Source organism: Dama dama, chromosome X (assembly GCF_033118175.1).
Source record: "Dama dama isolate Ldn47 chromosome X, ASM3311817v1, whole genome shotgun sequence".
Classification (NCBI taxonomy): domain Eukaryota; kingdom Metazoa; phylum Chordata; class Mammalia; order Artiodactyla; family Cervidae; genus Dama; species Dama dama.
In genome coordinates, this window is record NC_083714.1 from 164,395,224 (window position 1) to 164,415,563 (window position 20,340).

The 20,340-nt window shown below is 46.5% G+C and overlaps 1 long non-coding RNA gene and 1 pseudogene across 1 annotated transcript in view; both read left to right on the forward strand.

Annotated features, from left to right (window-relative positions):
- Nucleotides 1–20,340, forward strand: part of LOC133052321 (uncharacterized) — a 73,899-nt gene that overhangs the window by 12,066 nt on the left and 41,493 nt on the right. The window contains exons 7-9 of the long non-coding RNA XR_009692026.1: nt 4,376–4,879; nt 5,370–5,419; nt 5,685–5,816. This is a non-coding gene — a long non-coding RNA (uncharacterized LOC133052321). The remainder of the gene's footprint in view (nt 1–4,375; nt 4,880–5,369; nt 5,420–5,684; nt 5,817–20,340) is intronic.
- On the forward strand, nt 16,405–16,513 carry LOC133053370 (U2 spliceosomal RNA; annotated as a pseudogene).

Consider the following 20,340-nt stretch of genomic DNA (forward strand, 5'->3'; position numbering starts at 1 on the left):
GTGGGTGTGCCAGCAAAGTGAGAATTTTTAACGCATCAGGTTTCTAAGTTTGATCTACAAGACGTCCCAGGTGGCTCAGGGGTAAAGAATCCACCTGTCCATGCAGGAGACGTCCCTGGGTCAGGAAGCTTCCCCTGGAGGAGGGCATGGCAACCCACTCCAGTATGCGTGCCTGGAGAATCCCCTGGACAGAGGAGCCTGGCGGGGCTACAGTCCGTGGGGTCGCAGATGGTTGGACATGACTGAGCGGCTTTCCCTTACTTACAGGAGTTGTAGGAAACCGATGGTTCTTTTCCCCCAGCCCCTCCCTCTTGTATCTGGAATGACTACCAACGGCTGCCTGCACCTAGGAGGTGATGTTCTCATCATTGAGACCCTGGGAGGAGAGCCCATCTTGTCGTATTAGTAGGAGATGACACCTGCTTAGACCAAGAGGGCGTGTGACCTCTGGTGTGTGTTGATGATCCTCCCTTTGTCTCTATCTGTCGGCCTCTCTTCTCTGTCTGTCTGTATGTCTATCTACCTCCCTACCTAGTGTATCTATCTGTCTATCATCTGTCTTATCTATCATCTATCTTTTTTTTTTTTCTATCATCTTATCTTATCGGTCTCTCTTCTCTATCTGTCTGTATGTCTCTCTACCTCCCTACCTATTGTATCTATCTGTCTGTCATCTGTCTTACCTATCATCTATCGTATCTACCTAACTGCCCACCTACCACATCTATCTGTCATCTTGCCTAGCATCTATCTATCTATCCATCTATCTCTCTATTTGTCTGTCTACCTATCTATGAATACCTACCTACCTGTGTATCGGGCTTCCCATGTGGCGCAGTTAGTAAAGAATCTCCCTGGATTTCTTTACTGATGGGGGAGACCTGGGTTCAGTCTCTAGGTTGGGAAGATCTCCTGGAGAAGGGAAAGGCTACCCACTCCAGTATTCTGGCCTGGAGAACTCCATGGATGGTATAGTCCACGGGGGTCGCAAAGAGTCAGACACGGCTGAGCGACTTTCATTTCACTTCACCGGTGTATCATACCTGTTATTCACCTTAATTGTCATTTATCTTATCTGTCTATCTGTCTGTGGGTCTGTTTGTCTGTCTACCTACCTATCATATCTATCATCTTAGCTACCATATGTCTTATCTATCTATCTGTCTCTCTATCTAATCTAATCTGTGTGTCTGTCTGTCTACCTTTGTGTCTGGGTATGCTTAGCTGCGTCCAACTCTTTGTGACCCCATGGACTGTGGCCCGCCAGGCTCCTCTGTCCATGGGATTCTCCAGGCCAGAATACTGGAGTGGGTTGCCATTTCCTCCTCCCGGGTATCTTTGAAACTCCGGGTTCGAACCCAGGTCTCCCACATTGCAGGCGGATTCTTTACCGTCTAAGCCACAAGGGAAGCCCAAGAATACTGGAGTGGGTAGCCTATCCCTTCTCCAGGGGATCTTCCCAAGCCAGGCGTTGAACTGGGGTCTCCTGCATTGCAGGCTGATTCTTTACCAACTGAGCTTCCAGGGAAGCCCATCTACCTACCTATCATATCTACCTATCATCTGTCTTATTACCTGTCTGTCTGTCTACCTCTCATATATATCTATCTGTCATCTACCTATCTCCCTACCTACCTATCATCTAATATCTACATATCTCGTCTCTGGGACCCGAGACGCCCACGAACCGTAGAGACGATGCTTGCGCTCCATATTTTGTCTCCTTCCTGACGCCATAGCCGCTTCCACGATCCCGCCTGCATCCTCTCAGCTCCCTGCTTGGAGATGTTTCCCCATCAATCACCTCCTTAATGCTGCTCCTAAATCACCCACGATGCCGTCCCTCTGGGCTCCAGGGCTGCCCTCCGGGTTTAAGTTCTTGCGAAATGGGTATTTACGGTAATCCATGTAGCAATTAGGATTATCTCCATTTGTGGGAGTTTGGCAGGGAGCGGGCACGGTGGCCTGGATGCTCTGAGGGAGGAAGAGGGATGGACTGAGGCTTCTAAAAGGAGATGACTCACACCCGTGAAAGCTGTGCAGAGTATGGCTGTGTGATGCTACTGACAGGGGAGAAGTCCCTGGGTCGGGAAGATCCCCTGGAGGAGGGCATGACAACCCACTCCAGGATTCCTGCCTGGAGAATCCCACGGACAGAGGAACCAGGCAAGCTACAGTCTAGTCCAGTTCAGTCACTCATTCGTGTCTGACTATTTGAGACCCCATGAACCTCAGCACACCAGGCTTCCCTGTCCTTCCCCAACTCCCAGAGTCCACCCAAACTCATGTCCATTGAGTCACTGATGCCGTCCAGCCATCTCATCCTCTGTCGTCCCCTTCTCCTCCCGCCCTCAATCTCTCCCAGCATCAGGGTCTTTTCCAGTGAGTCAGCTCTTTGCATTGGAGTTTCAGCTTCAACATCAATCCCTCCAATGAACACCACAGTTCAAAAGCATCAGTTCTTCAGCGCTCAGCTTTCTTTATGGTCCAAATCTCACATCCATACACGGACCACTGGAAAAACCATAGCCTTGACTAGACGGACCTTTGTCGACAAAGTGATGTCTCTGCTTTTTAATATGCTGTCTAGGTGGGTCATAACTTTCCTTCCAGGGAGCAAGCGTCTTTTAATTTCATGGGGTCTCAAAGAGTCGGACACAACTGAGCGACTAACATGACTAATACGGGGAAAAAGGGATTTCTTTAGGGACTTGCCTGTTGATGGCAACAGCTGGGGTCTGTCAGGGGTGGGGTAAGTGTTGCAGACGAGGTGTTCCCAAAGGTGGAAAAGCACCAGGGGATGACGTCTGTGGAGTCCTCCATGCGAGACTTCTGCAGCAAAAGGTGTCATCTCAGTGCCACATACAAGGAGCAGCTACTTGTTTCTTAAGGTTTCTGCTGGAATTCCCAGGAAGGAAAACTACGACAAACCCAGACAGCGTATTCAAACGCTGGCACATCACTTTGCAGACAAAGGTCTGTATAGTCAAGCTAGAGTTTTTCTAGTAGTCATGTACAAATGTGAGAGTTGGACCATGAAGAAGGCTGAGCACTGAAGAATAGATGCTTTTTCTTTTAATTAATTAATTTTTACAATGTTGATTAATTTTTTAATTTATTTATTTGAATTGGAGGCTACTTACTTTACAATATTGTAGTGGTTTTGCCAGACACTGACATGAATCAGCCATCTGCGGTGTTGGAGAAGACCCTTGAGAGTCCCTTGGACTGCAAGGAGATCCAACCAGTCCATCCTAAAGGAGATCATTGGAAGGACTCATCTGAAACTCTGATTCTTTGGCCACCTGATGGAAAGACCCGAGTGACTGGAAAAGACCCTGATGCTGGGAAAGATTGAGGGCGGGAGGAGAAGGGGACGACAGAGGATGAGATGGTTGGATGGCATCACAGACTCGATGGACCTGAGTTTGAGCAAGCTCCGGGAGACTGTGATGGACAGGGAGGCCTGGCGTGCTGCAGTCCATGGGGTTGCAAAGAGTCAGACACAACTTGCAACACCAACCTATCATCTATTTAGCTGTCTTTTTATGTATCTATCCATCCATCCATCATATTTATCCATCCATCCATCCATCGTATCTACCTATACATCTATCCATCCTATCTGTCTATCCATCCATCCGTCATATCTATCCATCAATCCATCATATCTATCCATCAATCCATCATATCTGTCTATCCATCCCTCATATCTATCCATCCATCGTATCTATCTATCCATCCATCGTATCTGTCTATCCATCCATCATATCTGTCTATCCATCATCTCTATCTATCCATCCATCCATCCATCATATCTGTCCATCCATCCGTCATATCCATCCATCCGTCTACAGAGAGAGATGGAATCTCTTCTGAGTAGTTGGCTCCCATGATTACGGAGGCCCAGACCTCCCACCGTCTGCCACTTGCAGGCAGGTGACCCCTTCCCACTTGCCTGCCTGGACAAGGAGGACTGAAAGTTACTGGCTCCGTGTCCCAGGCTGCTTGGACAAAGCCCAGCACACCGCAGCACCCAGAACCCATGTGGCTCTGCGGCAGGCGTACCTCCTGTGAGCTCCATGAAGGGACTCAAACTATTTCAGCAACGGTTGGCCCTCTGCAGCATGTGAGGGGGCCGTGTTTAGACAGCCTGTTTTTCCCGCATCCGAGCCAAGTCCGCTGCACACGTGCGCCTCGTCTTGCGCAAACATCCTTAATACCTGTGGTCTGTGAACTGGGAGGTCAGGATCAGTGACTTTTTATGGAGACGTCGAAACCTCAGACGCCGAGTGGGATGATCAGTCTATGACTTCAGGTCTCAGATTGTCAGGAGATCAGAGCATCCGGAACTGAAATCCTTTTTTTTTTTAAGGTTCTATTTTTTTCCTCTCGCTGAGATGGTTTTGCATTCATTACAAGTCAAGCTGTTTCACAGATGCCCGTTGGACAGAGAAAGGAAGCTGCCTCTTCTCACCAGCCAGGGGTCTCCGAGGATAATCGAAGCCCCCAGGGGCGTTGGAGAAGACTCTTGAGAGTCCCTTGGACTGCAAAGAGATCCAGCAAGTCCATCCTAAAGGAAATCAGTCCTGAATATTCACTGCAAGAACTGATGCTGAAGCTTCGGTCCTTTGGCCACCTGCTGTGAAGAACTGACTCACTGGAAAAGTCCCTGATGCTGGGAAAGATTGAGGACCAGAGGAGAAGGGGACGACAGAGGATGAGATGGTTGGATGGCATCACCGACTCAATGGACATGAGTTTGAGCAAGCTCTGGGAGATGGTGATGGACAGGGAGGCCTGGCGTGCTGCGGTCCATGGGGTCGCAAAGAGTTGGGCATGGCTGAGCGAGTGAACAACTACCTCCTCAGCAACAAAGGTACATGGATACCCACAGAGAATTCTGTACACCAGTCTAGTGTCCTTCAGAGTCAGGGCGCAAATGCATTTATCCTGGACATGGTGCTCCCTAGAAGTTCTAAAAACCCCAGATAAGAAAGAGCTAAATCCTGTAAAATTGCCCCAAATTGGTATATATGTTTATGTACGCCTGCTCCTACACCAGCTGCATAGGATAGCTTTAGAAGTCTACGATATATTTATATGCACACAGACCCTAGTGACTCAGATAGGAAAGAATCCACCTGCAATACAGGAGACCCAGGTGTGATTCCTGGGTCGGGAAGATCTCCTGGAGAAGGAAATGGCAACCCAGTCCAGGATTCTTGCCTGGAGAATCCCATGGACAGAGGAGCCTGGTGGGCTACAGTCCACGGGGTTGCAAAGAGTCGGACACGACTTAAGAGACCAAACAACACCAACAATGTGCATATTGTCATGTTTTCTTACATTTATTTTACATTTTCTAGGTGAGCAAAGGACAAGAAGAATCAGGCTTCCCAAAAGAGGACTCACGTAGGTGAGTAACCCATGGAAAAGTGAACCAGTCGTGCTTGAAAATGAGACACTTTCTTTGGGATGCAGCTTGCTATCTTTGGAGGTACAGGAACAGAAAGCGTGAGTTGCTCAGTCATGTTTGACTCTCTGCGACCCCATGGACTCTAGCCCACCAGTCTCCTCAATCCATGGGATTCTCCAGGGCAGAATACTGGAGTGGGTTGTCATTTCGTCCTCCAGGGAATCTTGCCAACCCAGAGACTGAACCTGGGTCTCCTGCCTTGCAGGCAGATTCTTTACCCGCCGAGCCACCTGCGAAGCCCAAGAGATGGAACCACTTAAGAAGTCAGGGGCTGTCTCGGTGAGAGTGATGCCAACTGCTTTGACAAAGAGCCCCAGAATTTTGTCATCTTACCGCAGTAAGTCACAGCTAACTTCTCGTTTCAATGACTCATCCGCTCCAGGTGTTCCTGCTTGGGTCGATTGCTTCCAAGTGGTGAGTGACAGGCCCAGCATCCTTGCCAAACTGGTCCTGTGCCATCTTCAACACCTGCCTCCCAAGGTCCCCCTGTTTTCATTTGTTGCTTCCTTGCTGTTGGTGTTCGTGTGTCTGTTGCTTGAACGCCATCCAGCTGAAACAGCTAAAACACATGCACGCTTACCACCCATGGGAGGTTTCCACGGAGTTCATCCTTCCCCTGGCCGGAACGTCACCACACAAGACACATCGAACCCTTAAGAGCAGGTGGGATGTGTCCTCAAGCTGAGATGCTCATCTTGGTGTGGTATCACTGAGCATGCTATCAGTGAGCAGCGACTGTGAAAATGCACGTGTTAGCTGGTCGTTCGTGTCCGACTCTTTGCGACCCCGTGGACTGTAAGCTCATCAGGCTCCTCTGTCCAAGGGGGATTCTCCAGACAAGAAGACTGGAGTTCGTAGCTATTCCCTTCTCCAGGGGGTCTTCCCGACTCAGGGATCGAAGCCAGGTCATCTGCGTTGCAGGCTCATTCTTTACCCTCTGAGCCAGCAGGGAAGCCCTCTGCCCGTGGGTACATGTGCAAACGGTGATAGCTCTCATCCCTTGCCGCCAGGACTGTGCATTGGTACAATCGCTTTGGAAGTCCACTGGGCACCGTCTTGAAAAGCTGAAGGTGACCCAGAAGTTGCCCTCGTGGGTAGCAACTCTGGAGAATCCCTTGCCTGTCTGCCCACTTGTTAGCCTGTTCTCGGAGTCACGTCTCTGATATTGAAACCTGCAATCCGCCCGTGTGTTTGTGGACTGGGCGGCAGGGTGGGATATGACCAGTGTGAAATGATTGCAGAATGGCATGTGGCACAGACGTGAAGCGAGTTGGCTCAAGATACAAGCCACGCCCTCGTGGATTCTATTTTATGTTTCTTCTATAATTTTTATTTGTTTTTGGTTGCGCTGGGTCTTTGCTGCCGTTTGGGGGCTCTCTGCGGTCGTGGCGAGCGGGAGCCACTCTTGGTGGTGGTGAGTGTGGGTGCACGGGTTTCTCACTGCGGTGCGTGTGTTTCTTATTCCGGTGTCTTCTCTGGTTGTGTAGCAGCTCTGGGTGCCTGGGCTGATAGCTGGACGCACAGGCTAGGTTGTGGCTTGGCATGTGACGTTTTCCCCAACCAGGGATCCAACCCATATCCCCTGCCAGAGTTCCTCCCTGGCGTCTTGGATCACATCCTCCTCTGCCCCAGTGCCCAGATCCATAGCCGTGTGTCCCTACCCTGGAGGAGCAGGCCGTCAACTGGTCGGACCAGGCCCTGGGGAGGGCAGTCTGCTTGACTCTGTCTCCTGGCTCCAGTGTTAATCTCATCCCACAAGGCCCCACTGTAGGCCACGGGGAGCTACGTTCGAAATCCTGTAATAACCCGTTAGTGGGAAAGAATCTGAAAGAGCATAGATGTGTAACTGAACCACTTTGCTATACACTCGAAGCTAACACATCATTGTAAGTCAACTATGAAAGTACAGTGAAAATGAAAATGTTCATCGCTCAGTCGTGTCTGACTCTTTGAGGCCCTGTGGACTGTAGCCCCGCCAGGCTTCTCTGCCCATGGGATGCTCCAGGCAAGAACACTGGGGTGGGTTGTCATGCCCTCCTCCAGGGATCCGTCTTCCTGATCCAGGGATAGAACCCAGCCGTCCTGCATTGCAGGCAGATTCTGTACCGTCTGAGCCATGGGGGATGGCAACATTATAAATAAACTGCACTTCAGTGTGAAAAATTTTAAAAATGTGAATCTCATTCAGAAACACTCTCTACCAGACACAGGCAGAATCATGTTTTACCAAATATCTGAGCACTTTGTGGGCCAATCAAGACACAGAAAATTAACCTTCATAATGTCTGTGTGTGTGAGTGCGTGCATGCATGCATCTTACAATGTGTTAACAAACAAAAGGTATAATTTTCGCTGCGAAATATGTGCGTTCTAATAATATTCTACAGTCTTCCTGAAACAAAGTTGGCAACATCCAAATATGGATTAAGTGAGGGATCTGAAAAAAAAATGAAAGGATGCAGCCAAGTTGGCCAGACAATGCAGAATGCAGACACCCTTGATGCCACACCAAAATTCCTAAAGGGCCCCAGGAGGTTTCCCTGTGTTCTTCTGCCTTCACTGCTGAGGAAGCAACACCTTTTCCATCTCCCCGTTACGGTCACGTAGTTTGGAGGAAATGGTCGCTGGCAGCCCTCGGCGCTGCGAGGTTCATAAAAATCTGTGTTCCTGTTTCAGGGACGCACGCTGGCCGAATCCGCTGGCCGGGCACCATGGTAGTCATGTGTGTGCGTTAATTTTACGACGGGAGGGCCTCCTGGGAAGGAGCTCGGACCCGACAAGCCATCCCCCTACCGGGAGAGTTTGGAAAAGGTCGGAAGGAGGTGCCACATGTCTTAGCATTTTCCAAAATCCTTCTCTCGGGCATCCTTCTTGGCCGAGCGATGCATGTACCCTGGGTCAGAATGACGGGGGCAGAGAAAACCCAGAAAGTAATCTCATCTCCATAAGACCTGGGGCTGTGAGCCAGGAGGCAGAGCCGTTTCTCTGGGGCTTCTGACGCTCACGGGTCTCCATCCGGGCGCCCCTTCCCAATCACGTCTCTGCTTGGGCAGCTGCTGTGTGTCCTCGGACAGTTCTTTTCCGAGCGTCAGGCGAGATCCCACTCTGGGACTCGGGAAGGGGGTCCCCCCATTCCTGTGACATGCCCAGTTCACAAAAAGAATGCAGGGCCTTATTTCATTCTTTTGTTATGGCTGAGTCATATTCCATGGCATAGATGGCCAGGCAAAGAACACAGGGCCTTATTTCATTCCTTTGTTTTGGCTGAGTAATATTCCAGGGTATAAATGGTCAGATAAAGAAAGCAGTCTTATTTCATTCCTTTGTTACGGCTGAGTAATATTCCACTGTATAAATGTACCACACCTTTTTTTTTTTTAAATCCATTCATATATCGATGGACACTCAGGTTGCTTCTCAGCCATCAAAGACAGTGAAACAATGTCATTTGCAGCAACCTGGCTGGACCTAGAGATGATCGTTGCTAAGTGAAGTGAGTCAGACTCAGAAAGACAAATAGCATGTGATATCACTTATATGTGGAATTTCTTTCTTTCTTTTTTTTTTTTTTAAATTCCAGAAAAATATTTAGTGTCAATTGTTAATATTAGTTCTAGTCATTAACTATATTAAGTTTGGTTGAAAATAAAATACAATCTTTATACCACTAAACACAACGGTATTTTAGGTAGCAAATGAAGCTACTATTTACAGAGACTTTGCCCAGAAAACCTCCATTGCCCATTAGGTGAGACTTACTGATGGAGACCTCTGTCTCTCTGTCTCTCTCTCTCTCCATTGTTTAAAAAAGCCAATTTAAAACACTTTCCAATTAAATCTTTGAAGTGCTGTCACTTTGATGGACACTTTTAGTTCCAAAAGAGAAATTGGTGGTGCTGGTTTAGCCTCTGTGTCCGACTCTTGCGACCCTATGGACTGTAGCCCACCAGGCTCCTCCGTCCACGGGATTTTCCAGGCAAGAATACTGGAGTGGGTTGCCATTTCCTTCTCCCATGTGTGGAATTTAAAAAAAATAATACAAAAGAACTTATAAAACAGAAGCAGACACATAGAAAACAAGCGTATGGTTACCAGATGACTAAAGGAGGGGGAGAATTAGTTTGGAATTAGCAGAGACACACGACTATATATATATTAATGAAATAAACAACCAGACCTACTGCATAGCGCAGGGAACCATAATCAATACCGTGTAATCCCCTATGATGGAAAATAATACGGAAGTGAATATGCACATATATATATATATACATATATATATGTATAACCGAATCCCTTTTCTGTGCACCCAAAGCTAATACAATGTGGTACATCAACTATCCTTTGATGAAGCAATAAAATAAGAAAAAAAAAATTTCAGACTTAGCTGAATTTTAAAATGACACAGGCGACCACCTCGGGCAAAAGAGGATTCCTCGCTTCTTTTCCAGAAATGAAACCGCCGGCTTCCCAATCCAGTGCCACGGGCTACACGTGTGTGTGTGTGAAGGGTGTGGTCTCATTTGGTTTCGTCAAGCAGCTGTTTTAACCGCCCCATGCATCTCAGACTTAACTCCCCTAGACCCCAGAGTGCTTTTAACTTTGAAAGATGGACAGTTGTAATCGTATGTCAAGTCCAGATAGAAACGGCCAGATAACACGTTTTTGCTAGAATCTGCTAGAAATAGTCATCGCAGTCTATTCAGATGAGAGGCTCACAGCACCTAGAATCTTTAAGCAGTACAGTTCATTAGCTCTAATTAGATGCTTATCAGTGAGCATCTAATGAATGAATCTTTAAGCGTGCTCAGTTGCTTGGGTCGTGTCCAACTCTTCGCGAGCCTGTGGACTATATAACCCTCCAGGCTCCTCTGTCCATGGGATTCTCCAGGCAAGAATACTGGAGTAAGTTGCCATGCCTTCCTCCGGGGATCTTCCCAACCCAGGGATCGAACCCACGTCTGCCTGTGTCTCTAGCATTGTTTGGGGGAGCGTTTACCCCCCAGAGCCACGTGGGGACCCAGACACTGTACCGGTTCAGTTCAGTCGCTCAGTCATGTCCAACTCTTTGCATGGACTGCCGCACGCCAGGCCTTCCCGTCCCTCACCATCTCCCAGAGTTTGTTCAAACTCATGTCCGTCGAGTCGGTGATGCCATCCAACCGTCTCATCCTCTGTCGTCCCCTCCTCCTCCCACCTTCAATCTTTCCCAGCATCAGGGGCTTTTCCAAAGAGTCAGCTCCTCACATCAGGTGGCCAAAGGATTGGAGCTTCAGCTTCAGCATCAGTACTTCCCATGAATATTCAGGACTGATTTCTTTTAGGATCGAGTGCACCCACAAATATTGCAAGAGCTTCTAATGTATGCCTTAGCACCCCCTGTGTCTATGTGATTTACATTTCAAACCACAGCAGACTTTATGCCCTGCAGAGTCACCCAGGATCTTATCAGCGAGAAATCCACACGGCAAGCAGCAGGGACTCCATCTGTGTTTGGAAACTCTGAGGATGCATATGTCTCACTGATAAGCATCTAATTAGAGCTGATGAACTGTTATCCTTGTAAGAATCCTGTAACAAGATAGGTCAGTCCGTGAGTCATCACAGATGTCTCTTCTCTGATATTAGGCAACCAGCATTTTATGTCTCTTTGTGTCATTTAGCGGTCTCAAAACTTGGCAGGGAACTTTCAAGACCGGAGTTAAATCTTAAACAAAACTTGATGCACCCCATTTGCGGTTTTTCTTGACCATGAGGCTTCCACCATAACGAGGTGGATTCCCTCAGCCTACAAGACCTCGGTAAACAATCTAGTTCTGGTTTCCTAAAGGTAATCAATCCTGATTATTCATCGGAAGGGCTGATGCTAAAGCTCCAATACTTTGGTCACCTGATGCAAAGAAGTGAGTCATTGGAAAAGACCTTGATGCAGGGAAAGATTGAGGGCGGGAGGAGAAGGGGACGACAGAGGATGAGATGGTTGGATGGCATCAGCGACTCGATGGACAAGAGTTTGACTAAACTCCGGGAGTTGGTGATGGACAGGGAGGCCTGGCGTGCTGCAGTCCATGGGGTCTCAAAGCATCGGACATGACTGATCCTGAACTATAGCAACAACAACCAGTGATAAGGATGCACCCCGGTGTTGCGTAAGATAATAACTGCTGAGCCCGTTCCTGTTGACCAGCATTCATGTATTTATCTTCATGGGCAAGATCTCTCGTAACAGATAGGCCGTTTCTTGAGTTGGATGTCGCTGTACCTTTTCTACACTCACTTTTTCCACGAGAAATCTCAAGTGTATTTTGGTGCTGCCAAAGTACGTCGCGGCCGACAGTGGAGAGCAGGGCTGGTCGATGGGGGTCATGAGCAGTTTAACAAAGCGTTTGTGTATAACGTTCCGAACAACTGCTGGGTCATTTCTGTGCTTTCTGCTCCATCCTGCGTTCTCTCTTGTCTGTTGTCGCTCAGTCGTGTCCGACTCTTTGTGACCCCCTGGACTGTAGCCGACCAGGCTCCTCCGTCCATGGGATTTTCCAGGCAAGAGTACTGGAGTGGGTTGCCATTTCCTTCTCCAGGGGATCTTCCCGACCCAGGGATCGAACCCGGGTCTTCCGTGTTGCAGGCAGACGCTTTACCCTCTAAGCCACCAGGGAAGCCTGCAGTCTCTGTTAGATGGAGACAGATATGGCCAAGTGATGTGGAGAGAGCCCAGGGACCTTTCTGGTTCTCATTTCCTCCATAGTTGTTTTCATATGGATGTCCATCGCCGCTTATTGAACTGTTCGTGTCTGTTTTAAGAAACTTCTCATGTTGTGTTGGGGTGTAGCCGAGAGGAGAAGAGAGTGACAGAGGATGAGATGGTTGGATGGCATCACTGACTCGATGGACATTAGTCTGAGCAAGCTCCGGGAGGTGGTGATGGACAGGGAGGGCTGGCGTGCTGCGGTCCACGGGGTCGCAGAGAGTCGGAGGTAAGTGAGCGACTGAAAAACAGCATAGCTGATTAACAACGTAGTGGTGGTTTGCGGTGGACAGCGAAGGGACTCAGGCATATGTGGACACGTATCCCTTCTCCCCCAGACTCCCCTCCCATCCCGGCTGCCACGTGACATTGAGCAGAGTTCCCTGTGCTGTCCAGCAGGTCCTTGCTGGCTCTCCATGTGAAATACAGCCGTGTGTCCATGTCCATCCCAGACTCCCTGACTGTCCCTTCCCCCATCCTTCCCCCTGGTGACCATAGGGTTATTACAGAGTATCGAGCAGAGTTCCCTGAGCTGTCCAGCAGGTCCTTGCTGGTTCTCCATGTTAAATGCAGCAGTGTGTCCATGTCCATCCCAGACTCCCTGACTATCCCTTCCCCCATCCTTCCCCCCCTGGTGACCATCAGGTTATTACAGAGTATTGAGCAGAGTTCCCTGTGCTGTCCAGCAGGTCCTTGCTGGTTCTCCATGGTAAATACAGCAGTGTGTCCATGTCCATCCCAGACTCCCTGACTATCCTTTCCCCCATCCTTCCCCCTGGGAACCATCAGGTTATTACAGAGTATTGAGCAGAGTTCCCTGTGCTGTCCAGCAGGTCCTTGCTGGTTCTCCATGGTAAACACAGCCGTGTGTCCATGTCCATCCCAGACTCCCTGACTATCCCTTCCCCCATCCTTCCCCCTGGTGACCATCAGGTTATTACAGAGTATTGAGCAGAGTTCCCTGGGCTGGACAGCAGGTCCTTGCTGGTTCTCCATGGTAAATACAGCAGTGTGTCCATGTCCATCCCAGACTCCCTGACTAGCCCTTCTCCCCACCCTTCCCCACTTGTAACCATAAGCTCATCCTCTAGTTCAGTGAGTCTCTTTCTGTTTTGTAAGTAAGCTCATTTGCACCATTTCTTTTTTGATTCGCATATAAGGAATTTCTTTAAAAATAGATAATCAGCGAGGACCTACTATGGTACAGCGCGGGGAACTCTGCTTAATGTCATGTGGGCGCCTGAATGGGGCGGGGAACGGGTTTGGGGGAGAATGAAAAGATGCATGTGTATGACTGAGTCCCTTTGCTGTCCATCTGAAACCACCATAGCGTTGTTAATTGGCTACGTGCGTTGGTTGCTTCACTCAGTTCAGTTGCTCAGTTGTGTCCGACTCTTTGCAACCTCGTGGACTGCAGCACGCCAGGCCTCCCTGTCCATCAACAACTCCCGGAGCTTGCTCAAACCCATGCCCATCGAGTCGGTGATGCCATCCAACCATCTCATCCTCTGTCGTCCCCTTCTCCTCCCGCCTTCAATCTTTCCGATCATCAGGGTCTTTTCAAATGAGTCAGCTCTCCACGTGACGTGGCCAAAGAAATGAAGCTTCAGCTTCAGCATCCATCCTTCCAATGAATATTGAGGACTGATTTCCTTTAGGATGGACTGGTTGGATCTCCTTGCAGTCCAAGGGACTCTCAAGAGTCTTCTCCAGCACCGCAGTTCCAAAGCATCAATTCTTCCGCGCTCTGCTTTCTTTATGATGCAACTCTCACCTCCATACATGATCACTGGAAAAGCCACAGTTTTGACTAGACAGACCTTTGTTGGCAAAGTAAAGTTGTGTCTGACTCTCTGACCACGAACGGTAGCCCACCAGGCTCCTCTGTCCATGGGATTCTCCAGGCAGAAATACCAGACTGGGTTACCATTCCCTCCTCCAGGGGATCTTCTCCACCCGGGGATCGAACCAGGGTCTCCTGCATTGCAGGCAGATTCTTTACTATCTGAGCCAACAGGGAAGCCCCCAGTACAATACAAAAACTTAGCAACACCAACAGAAAACGGTGCACTTCTGGATTTTACAAAGAAGACAGAGGAGAAGGCTTAGAAAGGTGTGTAACTATGGAAACAGAGATGGGAGTGATGACATCGACAAGGGAAGGAACGCCACAGATTGCCTGCGGCCACCATCAGCTCCTGGATGCGGTGTGGTGGAGAGAAGTGAGAGGGTGGGTGGGTGCTGGACCACATTCTTCCCAAGAAGTTCTGGAGGAAAGCAAGCCTTCCAACCCCTTGATCTCGGACTTCTGCGTTCCAGAGCTGCAAGGGAATAAACTTTCATTCTCTTGCAAACCCCTGTTACAGTCTTTTTGTCACGACAGCCGCAGGAAAGGAACACCCCCGGCACTGCTGACAACTTGGGTAATGCAGAGAGTGTAAGCTGAGACTCTGATGCTGGGAAAGATTGAAGGCAGGAGGAGAAGGGGACGACAGTGGATGGGATGGTTGGATGGCATCACCGGCGCGATGGACCCGATTTTGAGCAAGCTCCGGGAGTTGGTGCCGGACGGGGAAGCCCGGTGTGCTGCAGCCCACGGGGTCTCAAAGAGTCGGACACGACTTGGCGACGGAGCAGCAATAGCAACATAAGCTTAGACAGTTCACAGCCTTCCAGACACACTTCATCTCGCTGCCACCCAAGAGAAGCAATGTCACAAGAATTATGAGCGGCGCCCGTGAGTCACAGACAGTCCAGAGCTTTTGTCGGCGGAACGAGGCTGGAGTTGCTTTTTCTGAGTGAGCCCCTTCCTCTTCCTTGGAGCTTCGTACGTCAACGTGCATGCTGACGATGAGGCTCCCAAAGAAGTACCCCTGTCCCTCTAGCAGCTGTTGTGTATGAACTGTGTGATCACACAAACTCCAAGGCATGTGAACAAGAGAGTTGACCTCCTCAAGCGCACTGCCAGACCTCAGAGATAAATCATCGCTCTTTGGAGCCCACACGCCATCGTCAGCATATTCAGCTTTCTCTTCCACGTCTTCTGCTGCCAAGTTATCTCTGGGGGGTAACACTAAAAGATGCGTTCCTCTGGTGATCCTTCACGGGAGGACAGTTGAAGAATGCTTTCCCGACCCAGAGCAGAAGAGACCGTTTGATGTTTTCAGTTTGGATGGAGGGGAGGGCTGTTGGAACGGGGCATTCTTTGTGAGGTGGCCAGGATGGATCTCAGAGTTTACATTAATCGACCTTCTACAGGAAGAGATCACGTTGGTGGTTGTTTTTTTATTTAATTTTTATTTTTTATTGAAGTAGAGTTGATTTATAATGTTTCCAGTGTATGGCAAAGTGATTAAGTTACATATATATATATATATGTCAAAGAATATATATGTAACTTAATACATATATTCAGTTTATATTCATTGGAAGGATTGACGTTGAAGCTGAAACTCCAATACTTTGGGCACCTGATGAGAAGAATTGACTGATTAGAAAACACCCTCATGCTGGGAAAGATGGAAGGCGGGAGGAGAAGGGGACAGTAAAGGATGAGATAGTTGGATGGCATCACCGAGTCGACGGACATGAGTTTGAGTAAGCTCCGGGAGTTGGTGATGGACAGGGAGGCCTGGCGTGCTGCGGTCCATGGGGTCACAGAGAGTCAGACAGGACAGAGACTGAACTGAACTGAACTGAATGTATATATAAGGATTTATATGTAGCAGAATATATATATATATATATAAAAGAATATATGTAGCTGAATGTAAAAGAGTATATCATGTAACTGAATATATATAAAAGAACATTTATGTAGCTGAATATATATATAAAAGGATACATATGTAACTGAAGCAGTTAGGTCTGCACTTGAAACATTGTAAATCAGCTCTACTATTGTTTATAAAATAAACAAAAAGGGCCTAACAGATATTGAACTGTATCCACTATCTTGTAATTACCTATAATGAAAAAGAACCTGAAAAGTGTATATATATTCAGTTATGTACATAACATATATATACTATATGTATATTCTTGTGTATGTAAAAGAATATATATATAATTATATCCTTAATATACGTAACTGAATATATATATATAGACACGTAAATGTAATATGTAATAACCAATAGTGGAAAAGAATCTGAAAAAGTATATATATAAGAACATATATATCGCTTCTCGGCCTTTTGGCTAAGATCAAGTGTAAGAACATATATGTAACTGAATATATATGTGTGTACACATATGCATATGTAATAATCTATAATGGAAAACAATCTGAAAAGTATACATATGTGTGTATATATGTAACTGAATATATACACACATATATGTAATAATCTATATTGGGAATATGTGAAAAGTGTATATATATGTATAACAGTATATATAAGAATATATATGTAACTGAATATATATACACACATACGTAATATGTAATAATCTATATTGGGCAAATGTGAAAAGTGTATATATAAGAATATATATGTAACTGAATATATAAATATACATGCACACACACATATGGAATATGTAATAACCTATAATGGAAAAAAATCTGAAAAAATATGTCTATGTGTGTGTGTGTGTGTGTGTGTAAGAATAGATACATAGGAATATATATGTAGCTGTATATATGTGTGTGTGCATGTGTAAGAATAGATATATAAGAACATATATGTAAATATATATATACACATACATATATATGTAATATGTAATAACTTTAAATGGGAAAAATCTGTAAAGTATATGTGTAAGAATATATATTAACTGAATATGTATACACACAAACGTATATATACTTGCTCAGATTCTTTTCCTTTATAGGTTGTTACATATATATGTGTGTGTATATATCATTTCTGGTGTTACAGGATACTGGGTGTAGTTCAGTATATATCGGGTCCTTATTTTCTGTTTTACGTATGCTAGTGTGTATCTGCAAATCATAATCTCCAAATTTATCCCTCCCTCCCCTTCCCCTTTGGCAAACATACGTGTGTCTTCTATCTGGGTGAGCCTATTTCTGTTTTGTAAATTCACTTATATAACCTTTTAGATTCTGCGTATACATGATATCTTGTGACCCTTGTCTTTAACTTGCTTCTCTTAATATGATGGTCTCTAGATCCATCCACGTCTCTGCAGATGGCGTGGTTTCGTTCTTTTTCATGGCTGAGTAGTATTCCGCTGTGTGTGTGTACCACATCTTCCTTATCCGTTCATCTGTCAGCGGACACTTGGGTCAATTCCACGTCTTGGCGGTCGTAAATAGTGCTACTGTGGACATCCGGATGCACGTTTAGTTTTCTAGAGAATCTCCATCCTCTTCTCCATAGTGGCTATACCGACTTACACACCCATTAATGATGTACAAGGGTAAGGAAATCACATTTTTTAAAGAGACAAGGAGCCTAGGACTTGCTCAACATGCCTTGTCAAGTATAAACTCAGAAACCTCCATCTGCCTTCATTTTCACTTTGGCAGATGTAGAGGGGGGAAGTGGCAAGACTATGGAAATAACAGTGTCTGTCTTAGCGCAGCAAAAGAAAAATAAATACATAAAGCTTTCAGAGAATGCGGCTGCGGTTTTGCTCTCAGGAAACTTCTTCTTTTTATTTTTTTAAGCTTTTTTTTTTTTTCTGTTGGCAGATTTTTGTTTTTCAGGAGACAGGTCTTCTTCTCAAATGCCATCAATCACAATCAGTTACCACCGGCACTTCAGCGCTTGGGACTTTCCCTTCCAATGCGGGGGTGGGGTGGGGTGCACGGTTCATCTCTGGCTGGGGGGAGCTGAGATCTCACATGCCTCTGGGCCAAAAAACCCAAACCGTAAAGCAGAAGCAGCATTCAATAAGGAGTTTTGTTTTTTTTTAAAGGGAAAAAAAATCTTAAGGATCGGTTAACGTTGTCCAACGTACCAGAGTTGGGCGTGGAGTGCAGATATAACATAGCACTCTTGCTATGTTGCCTGGAGGTGAAAGGATCACAGCTGGACGCTTTCCCCAAATTCCGTGTTTCGATCCTCAAGCTCCGTGTTCAAATAGCGAGCGTAATCTTCTTCGTTGCTATTAAAACATCGCAGCGGTTCTAAATACTGTGTTAGATGGGCATGCAGAGTCAGCGCAGTACCCAGATCATGTATGTCTTCTATGTATCAGGGCCCGTGTTGTGCTGGAAATAGAATAAAGGTCCTACTTTTAGGGACTAAAATGTGCTTTCCATATTCAAAAACTTAGGTTCACATTCCTCAGTCCATCTGATAATTTAGTTGACTTTGAATTCTGGAGATATCTCTCAGGTTGGTCGAGGGTGTGAATTTATGATTTCAGGAGCATATGACCTATGGAAAAGTAAGGACTGACTATACCATTTAGATAAACACTGGGCTTTTTTTTTTTTTTTTTTCTTGTCTTTGCCACTTTTCATAGTATTTAATAATTTCTGTTGTAAAAAAAAGTACAGATGAATGATTGCTTCAGAAAATTTTGAAATTATGGTTTGAAAAACCCACATTTACTCTGACCGCCAAGATAAGTCGATCTGGATCTCATTTTCAGTAATACTATTTTTGCGTTTGCTAGCAGACGTTTTGGTCCATGAGAATACATGGCAAATGCAAACAGCAAACAGTGAATTCCTTTACTTATCATTTCTCCATAAAATAACCTGTTTTTTTCCTTCTCTTGCTGCTCCAGACGGGTATTTATATAGCAGATGCTGTACCATACGAAGCTAAATATTTGGGTTTGTGTCTTAGTAAATTTGCTACTAGACTTACAGACAGCATTTTAAGTTCCACATTGCATTTTGGGAAACAAGCTTTTCAGGGTTTTTACAATCTTCAGATCATATTTCTTAGATTTCTTCATGAACTGGCTTTAGGAAGGCTGCTTCCCATATTAATGAGGTACTGGGAAGCGTTTAAAGCCAGATTCTGTGAGATTTTATACAAGCCATTGTTTCTGGATTTTTTTCCAGCTGCTTCGATATTTTTTTTCCTCCCACTAAGTAACACTTCTGTGTATCCGCTAGACAGCGTTACAGAAGCGAAACACTCACGTGTATTTGCGTGGGAAATCTTTAAGCAGTAAAATTGCTGCTTTATCTGTCTTGTTAAGTCGGAGGATGGGATAGGTTGTGCCTCTTTAGGATAAGTGAATCTTTAGGCTAAGTGGTGATGTCTTCTGTCTGTCTAAAGTGTGAATGTACTGTCAGTGAGCAGGAAAAATGGAGGGTGGAGCATAAGAAATAGGGAATTCTGTCTCTGAGTCTCTGTCAAAGTTTGGTTACTCATGTGTTACCCGCTCCTTCACGGACCGGGGTCTGTGCATTCACTGGTCAGTCACTGGAGAGAATTCTTGGGCCCCCACTGTATCACACGCCGGGGTCAACCAATTGATTTTTGTTCCCTGTGTCCACTTTATTTCTGTTTTCCCTGGAGAGGGACCACGAGGGCTGAGAAAGGAACTTCTGCTATTCTCGTGAGCAGTTCCGGGCCCTTCTAAGGGTAGGCTTGAGAAGGAAGACCGAAAGAGAGCTTTGGTATCATCCGCCAATCTTATACAATTCCTGCCGCTTGAAAACCAGAAAAAGAAATTTATTGCGGTATCACTGATTACCTTATATTAGTTTCTGGTGTGTGTGATTTGAAATTTTTATAGATTATAGTCCATTTATAGTTATTGTAAAATATTGGCCATGTTCCCTGTATTGAACTATCCTTGTAGCTTATTTATTTTATGTGTAGACTGTGTGTGGGGGGGGTGAGGTGTATGCTGTGTGCTTAGTCATGTCCGACTCTTTGTGACACCATGGACCGTGGCCTGCAAGGTTCCTCTGTCCCTGGGATTCTTCAGGCAACAATACTAGAGTGGGTTGCCATTTGCTTCTCCTGGGGACCTTCCCAACCCAGGGGTCGAACCTACGTCTCTTGCATCTCCTGATCTGGTAGTCAGACCTTTTACTGGGGAAGCCCTTATACATAGGTCTCCCACATTGCAGGCGGATTCTTTATCCAGCTGAACCACCAGAGAAGCCCAGGAATACTGGCGTGGGTAGGCTGACCCTTCTCCAGGGGATCTTCCCGACCCAGGAATCGAA